This window comes from Pezoporus occidentalis, unplaced genomic scaffold, assembly GCF_034315485.1.
Source record: "Pezoporus occidentalis ecotype Australia unplaced genomic scaffold, CSIRO_AGI_Poc_V1 ctg25, whole genome shotgun sequence".
NCBI classification, from domain to species: Eukaryota; Metazoa; Chordata; class Aves; order Psittaciformes; family Psittacidae; genus Pezoporus; species Pezoporus occidentalis.
The window spans coordinates 4,505,588-4,511,742 of NW_026914394.1; the positions used below are offsets into that span (position 1 = coordinate 4,505,588).

Genomic DNA, 6,155 nt, shown 5'->3' on the forward strand with positions numbered 1-6,155 from the left:
CAGAGACCCGTCCTCTGATGAGGCATCATTTTTTCCAGAAAACATAGAGAAATGCAACAATCTGCTTACATTACTTCAAATATGTTCAAAAATTTGGTCCCAACTGGCTTAATGTCCAAAAGTTACAACACAAATGTAGAAGAGCAACTAAATACAAAGAGAAACAGTCTCACAAGTTTCATTTCCCAGGGAGTACTAGATTAAATATAAACAGCTAAAATACTACAAACATAATTATCACTCCCTCCTTTGAGATAGAGACCTGTATTTTATCCAAGACCTGCTTTTATCTGTCCCATTATGATTGTGCCTTAAGCCCAAATCTCTCAAACCAGCCTTCCAACAGTACAAGGGGTGATTAACCTCAGTGCATCCAAGCCTCCTCACCTGATTACAAACACAGCCCAGTTGAACTTCCCCAATGGAAACAGGAAGAAATTCAGCAAGCAAAGTTTACAGCCACAGAGAAGAATGAAAGGAAAGGTTGTCTTCTGTACTCTGCTCAGACAGCAGCAGACGTGATGTCTACAGACAGCCCTCATGTGCTGGTGGAGGTATCTCTTTTCTGTACTGTTTGCAGCCTTAGGCCCATTTTTGTTTCTGAGAACTTCTACAAGATCATTCAAGCTTTTCCCATGTTCTATGACAATAGTTTTTTTTAAAAAAAGCTATTATACATTTATGCTTATTATGCATTAGCCGTAAGCGTATCCATAAGCCAGTTAGTACAAACTGTTCTCAGTCCTTGATGTTTTTCCAATGTACTTACAACTAAACCTATCAGAGATTACTGGCCACTAACACACCTCAGGCTCTTACCAGTAATAAACCCACCAGTGTTCTTAGTAACAAACATAAGTGCTAGACAGTATTGCAGACCTTCCTGTTACTACAGGCTATAGAATATAGGCTAGTAAGTATAATACCACTAAAATCTATCTAGAAGGAAGCCAGGGCAGAGCACAGAAAATCTAACACACAAAACAGGGATGCAACAAAACCTGTTGCATCTGGGCTTAGTGAAGATACGCAACTCAGTAGGAAGCTCCCACGTTGTGCTTACAGCATGGAGGATTGAAAACATCCAAGGAGTGATCATTAGATAAACAAGTATATATAACTGTAACAGGATTATCTGAATTATGAAAGTACCACTGAGTAACTAACAGGAAAGGCTTTGCTTGATGCAAAACTTAATAACATACGTAGGTGCAAATATCTTACAACTGAATTATGAAATGAGCAGAATATGCTGGACAGGAGATCCATAAAGAAGTGCTTGTTAAGAGATGATTCTCTCTTAGCACTGATGGGCACTGTCTGCTCTACAACATGGTATGACTCACTGAGAAGGCAAGAAAGAGGCATGTCACAAACACCAAGAACTTCTTTCTGAACCTATTACTGCTGATGACTCCCATTCCAAACTCAGGAAAGCCACCCCCTCTCAGTCACACCAGCTATGTAACTAAGTTACAATGGCTTTCCTTACCTGTTTTTCATATAAAGATTCTGGTTCTGATCCTAGGTTTTACTGTAATAGCCCTTTAAACATTTCACAATCAACTTAAGCAAGCACTAAAGCCAAAAGAGGGGTATCACCTGCCTCAAATGTCCCAGTATGCTGCAAGATACATGCTGTAACCAGAGCAGGAAACGGATCCAAGGCAGCTCTAACTTCAAAAACAAACACAACATTTGTACCAATACAGGTGAGGAGGCTGGAAAAACACAGTGCAGCACTGCCTAGGTTTAAAGCCTTTCAGAGGCTGAACTAGCTTCCAGAGGCCTGAACTGATCATGAAACTGGTTTAAGTGGCAGCTATGCATTTAAGCAGACTTTATCCATCTTAGTCTTAAATCTCCATTTATATTTGGCACTTATGCTAAATAAAAATACAGCAGTATTTATTTGTGGCATAGAAGTTTATCTGGATCTTGTGTTTAAGCACTAGAGATGTTTTCACCCAAACTCCAATCTTTGAAGAAGCAACAGCCTTTGAACTACTTCATACCAATCACAAGCTAGTTCACAAACCACAGGTAAAGCAAATGCATCTTCTACTGGTATCCTTACATCTGCTTTACCAGCATCCAGCGTTTTCACTACCGAAAGAAACATGCTGAAAACCACTACTTTAAAAAATACTGGAAGTAAAAATACATCCATACAGTTGACGCCCAAGCTCCAACTGGTTCCAGGCTCCCAAGCCAAGCTTTGCTGACACCAAAAAACAAAGTCTGAAAATGCTGGAAACAGTATTTTATTCATTAACAGAAATAAAAAATAAAATCTAAGAACATCTGACAAGTTGCTTGGTTGTTGTTTGGGTTTTTTTTTCCCAAAGATCTGCTAAAACATTACCACCAGAATTAGGACCCAAGGATACAGTAATGAGTACACATACATGTATGCCTGCATCTCTGGTAAAATAAAAGGTAAATATGCATTGTGACTAAATTTAGGTAATAAGATTTTAGTGCTTCTAAGTTAAAAGTGTTACTGATCTATCACTTATGTGCATTTAAACAATTTATCAAATGATATACAATAGAATCTTAATGTGCCAAAAGCATCTGAAATGTTGACTTCCCCTGGATTGCTTCCATTCTTCAAATTAATCCACTAAGCAAATTGCAGGCTCCTTCCTTCTATGAGCTGTCAATGCAAGTCAGGACGAGCATTCCATTATTTCATTAAGATAGGGACAAAAATAAAGTTAATTTAGTAGAAATACTTCGTAAAATTTCAAGAATACTACAACTACAACACACGATAAACTCTCAGCCCGGCAAAATTTGAATTGCCTTATGGAATCAATGTGAATACACAGCCCCAAAACATTACTCTGACAAGCAGATCCATGAGACACTTCAGAGGAGCTCCCCAGGGATCTCTTACTTTCATATAACATACAGGGAAATCCTACTTCCCTCCCTTTTTCTCCCCACAGCAGCAATTTCCTTCAGAGAAAGAACCAGTAAATGCCCCATGGCATCCAGCAGTCTCTTTTCCTGTGCTATTTGAGGTACAAGAGAAAAGTCCCAGTCGTCTTCTGCACAAGAGCAGAACATGTAAGGAACTTTCTGATCCCTCTGTATTTACCTTCTAGGTATATAACCAAATATTTATGTTCTGGGAAACTATAATTTCATCCCAAAATCTACTTTTTAAAGGCATTTTCAGTAAGGTAGGAAAAATTACTTAAAAAGCTCCCTGCAAAAATGGTGTTTGTATCCTAATATAGCACCTTCTGCCAGAGACTGTAATTAAGTCATACTTCCATGGCCGATTTACTTTTCTCATAATGGAAATAATTATAACTATCTGGGGTCAGACTATCCAAAAAGCACCTACTGAAACACGGAGCACAATTCAAATGAAAACAGAAGCAACACATCCTCTATTTTAAAGCAAATGCAATGACTCGAATCCAGGGCACAGTGCTCAGGAAGCCAAGTGACGTAGAGGTGGCATGAATATAAAGAAATCATTAGATCCATAGATTTTACTGTACTAATCCCCACCTTAGCCTAAACCTGATTATATTGTTTGTCTGCATGTTATGAGCTTGCCTTCCTTTGACATACCCAGAAACAACCTTAAAAGCAAGAAGGCCTCAGGTAATATGACACATTCAGCCAACTGGCACATTGCAACATATTGCAAAAGCCGGAGAGTCGTTCAGCTGTATTTGTATACAAGATAAGCCAACAAAAGAGCACAAACACACGGGTATAGGGATGCCTGTGTGTCATTTCAGGCACATCACGACCCACAGAAAGGAGAACCTTCGCTTTGGAAATAGGCGTCAGAGGGGGACACGGCTCATGAGGACGGCACGGGAGAAAGGGCCATTTCCTCGGGGAGCCTCAACAACCGCAATGGTCCTCCCCCCAGTGTGGAGTTACCACAGGCCGTGAGAATAAGCGCCAGCACCCAGCTCCTGCTCTGCAGACCCCAACGGGCGTTCAGCCGGGCACTGCCTTCACAGCAACCGCCCGCCCGCCTGGACGCTGCCGTGGGGCCGGCTCCCGTTCCCCGCTGACCTTGCGGCCGACCCCCAAGCCCCCAGGCCACAACCAGGGCCCCCGGCCGGGTGTGCAGGCCAACCCCAGCGCCGGCCCCCTGCCCGGGCGAGAGGTGGGGAGGCCGCTAAGGGCCATCGAGGCGGGGCGCAAGACGGAGGGCAGGGACAAGGCGGAGCTGGGGCGCCGCAGGCTGAGGCGGGGGGCGCCGGCGTGGACAGGCCCCCCCCTCCGGAGCCCGCCTCCCCCCGCCCGGCTCAGCGGGGGGAGCAGAGAGCGCCCAGCCACCCCCACCCCTCGGGGGAGGCCCAGGGAGCTGGGCGGAGCACCCCTAGCCCCAGGAGCCCGGTACCTGGCTGCGGCGCTAGGGGTGCCGGGGCTGCGCCCCCGCCATGCCCGGCTCCAGCTGCTGGAGGCCCCGACGCCAGCGGCTCAGTCCGGCCCGGCCGCCATGTCAGTCGCGCCGCGCGATGCATTGTGGGGCGAGGGCGGGAGGGAGAGCCTCGAGGGCGGGCGGCGCTGCTGCCGGGCGGCGGCGTGCGGATGCCTGGGTCTGGTGCGGTGCAGCCCTGCCCTGCCCTGCCCTGCCCCACCTTACCTTACCTTACCCTACCTTACCTTACCCTACCCGGATCGTGCCCGGCTGATGGAGCCCCCCTTGCCCCGCGGAACTGCCCCTCCTTTGGGGCAGTGTCCCCCTCCCATCACCGCCGGCATTCAGAGCCTTCCTACCCCAGTGCCACAGCAGGAAACAGGAACGCGGGCTTAAGCAGCTACATTTTTTCCTTACTCCCCTACGCTCATCCTAATTTTTATCCTATTTTGCATTCCAGGTCTCTCCCCACGCACGCCAGGCCCTGTGGAGCGGGGTTAGGGCCCGCCTGGAGGGTCGTCTTCCCCCGTTCTTCAGGGCGTCCCTCCCTCTCCCTCTGCTCCCAGCGCTGCTTGGGTGGAGAGGGGCGGGTGTGCTGCACACAAAGCAGCCTGTGGAGAACAGGGATGCCGGGGGGAAATGGCTGCTGGCTCCCTGACCTTGACATGAAGCTGGCCGGCGTGTCTGCTGGCAGCTGTGCAGGTCTCGGGGGAGACAGAGCTGGCCCGCCTGGCTCTTGGCAGTGCTGGAGAGTGACCTAAAGAAATTGGCAAGTGCTTGTGTAAAGCAAATCCCTCTGTGATCCAATACAGTACCCCTTCTTGGCAGTGAAATGTCATGTTGTTGGCACTTGCTAGCCCAGGATAAGGAAGCCTTTCCAGAAAAACAAGGCATGCAAAAGATTAATGTGGAAATCCCTAAGGGGTTCAAAGGAAAGTATTAAAAATAATGAGAATAGGAATGCTGGAAACACCGCCTCAAAGTCTCTGTAGGTAAACAAAAGTTGCAAGATCTGTAATAGTGGATTCACTAAGTATGTTATTTCTGAATGTATTGTGAAGTCAGTTCAATCCTTAGAGCTAATCTGCTTTTTTTGTGGCTCACTTGAAATTTATGTTTTACAAATGAGGATTGGATAGCTGCAGGCATTGTAATGGATGTAGTGTGGAGCTTTCACCTTCAAGAACATGGGCCAGTCCAGTCTGGGTCAGCAGTGACAGCAATTGCAGCGGTGTTTGGGGACAGCTGAGGTTAGGTGGTTGGTGGTTTCTGTCCAGTCCTATTTGACAAAGATTTTTATTAGGTTTAGCAAGCCAAAGAGGAAATTCCGAAAGTAAATTATACTTGCTACTGGGTACAGTCCTCCTGGATCAACATTTAGACATGCTAACGAGCAAACACACACCATTTTGCAAACCTGACTGGCATTTTTCCTGCAAGCTGAAGTTCATTAGAATATATCATATTTAAATAGTTGGATAGACACTAATATGAAACGCTAGTGCAGTTGGCTCTGAAAACTCAAATCATTATAAAGCCAACAGCCTTTGACATAGTCTTCTGTGTATTAAAGAACGGTCTTCCTTCTTTGCTGATGTTAAAGAATGTACTATTGCAGGGAGCAATACAGACACATGGCAGTAAAAGAGGAAGCTGGATTCTACTGCCAGCTGGCCCTTATTTAAAGAATTCCCAACCCAGTGCCAGTGACCAAAACCTTTCAGATCTGGGGCTCAGCTTATAAAAGAAAATA

The 6,155-nt window shown here is 46.0% G+C and overlaps 2 protein-coding genes across 4 annotated transcripts in view; one reads left to right on the plus strand and one right to left on the minus strand.

Moving 5' to 3' along the window:
- Window positions 1-4,537, minus strand: part of TUT4 (terminal uridylyl transferase 4) — a 48,241-nt gene extending 43,704 nt beyond the window's left edge. For 2 of the 3 annotated variants that reach the window (XM_062623184.1, XM_062623182.1), the window contains exon 1: window positions 4,382-4,537. The gene's annotated coding sequence lies outside the window, so the exon portion shown is untranslated. The remainder of the gene's footprint in view (window positions 1-4,381) is intronic. The other variant, XM_062623183.1, reaches the window with a different exon arrangement.
- PRPF38A (pre-mRNA processing factor 38A) overlaps window positions 1-6,155 on the plus strand; it is a 149,305-nt gene that overhangs the window by 49,284 nt on the left and 93,866 nt on the right. The gene's annotated exons all lie outside the window — the stretch shown is intronic.